The 1513-nt window shown below is 39.4% G+C and overlaps 1 non-coding gene and 1 pseudogene across 1 annotated transcript; both read left to right on the forward strand.

The window, feature by feature from the left end:
- Positions 1 to 847: 847 nt before the first annotated feature.
- LOC123095280 (small nucleolar RNA Z103) lies at positions 848 to 942 on the forward strand. Its single transcript, XR_006446176.1, has one exon. It is a non-coding gene; the product is annotated as a small nucleolar RNA Z103 (small nucleolar RNA).
- Positions 943 to 1212: 270 nt separating this feature from the next.
- Positions 1213 to 1304, forward strand: LOC123095281 (uncharacterized; annotated as a pseudogene).
- Positions 1305 to 1513: the final 209 nt, after the last annotated feature.

Raw genomic sequence — 1513 nt, forward strand, 5'->3', positions numbered from 1 at the left:
TGGAACGCCCGCCTCGACCTCTCCATCCACCGCATTGCCTGCGCCCCTCGCCGGCTTCCGGGGCCTCATCCTCTTTTTTAAGCTCCACTCCTTCCCACCTCTCCCTTCCCCTCGCTGCATCGCGAGATTTGTTCATTGCGCATCCATTTGTATCGTGAGATATATTAGGCCGACTGCCTTTGCTCTGATCGATAGGTTGAAGTCACGGATGAGTTGAACTCTCCCCTTTTCTCCTAAGATGACATACTGGCTTTCTTTCTCTGGACCTGATTACTAGAATTATAAGCCATAGTTCTGAGTACAAGCCATATAAATAACAAAATATAACCATGAACCAAATTACCAGAAGTCATCTTCTGGAGTGCTTTGCTGACTTTAACAGATGTAGAATTGATACCATCACAGAGACCCTTGTCAGATGTAATGGCTACAATAACATTCTTCTTGACATTTACCCATGGCACTAGACAACAACAGCAAGACCGTACCGCACTGCTGCTGAACTGTTGGCCTGGCTGTGCTCTGTACCTTGATTTGGTTTTAAGTAGCAAGGAGTGCCTTAGTACCTTTTCTGTCATGTGGTGTTAGTACTTAGCATTCTGTTCTGTTTTGTGTTGTACTCCAATTAGGTGCTTGAAATTTCATTAGTACCTCCAAAATTGTCTCATGCTTTTAAGATGTGCCATTGTGTTGATATATATTACCTTTATTTTTCTTTAAATTTTATATGTTGCACCTATCTTGGTTTGAACTAGATAAGGATGATCCTTTACCTAGATTATAAACAATTAACTAGCTCAGCCTAAGCTATGATCTACAAATTTCTTGACGGACACGTACTACTTTGGCGGACATAATGATCCTTTCCCCAGATGATCGACAATGAACATGCTGAGTGCTATAATTTCTCTTAGGAGAAACCAAGCCAGGACTCTGATCTGCCCAGTAGTACAAATTTTTGTTCTTCATTGGTTGCTACTGTTTTGTGGTTTGTTATCTTTCTTCGGCACCATGGATGTCTTTTTTAATGTTTTGATATGCCCATTATGCGGTGAAAACTGATTACTAGTGGATCTATTCGTATGGCCATCGAGTATGAGTCATAGTAATTCTCAAATTTTGCAAATAGATGTAGGTTTCTCTGTGCTAGATTTACTAAATATTCTCAATTTCTCCAACCTTATATTTGTTTTCAATATGCCATTCAATTTGGAGGATATGATGATCCTTTCCCTAGATGATTGGCAATGAACATGTTGAGCACTATTTCTCTTCAGAGAAACCAAGCCAGTATTCTGATCCTCCTAGCCATTGCACATGCATGTATTCATATGGCCATTGTGGATAATTCTATGTTTTAAAATTCTCCTGACATATCGCTGTTTATTAGTAGGAGATTTCTTCTGCTTGTCCATAACAACAATTTCATGTTTTTTATTTTGTAATTCGATGGTTGACAGTCTGATATCAAATAATGTGGTTACATCCTATTTACAACAAAGCTTGTGATCCT

This window comes from Triticum aestivum, chromosome 4B (genome assembly GCF_018294505.1).
Source record: "Triticum aestivum cultivar Chinese Spring chromosome 4B, IWGSC CS RefSeq v2.1, whole genome shotgun sequence".
NCBI lineage: Eukaryota > Viridiplantae > Streptophyta > Magnoliopsida > Poales > Poaceae > Triticum > Triticum aestivum.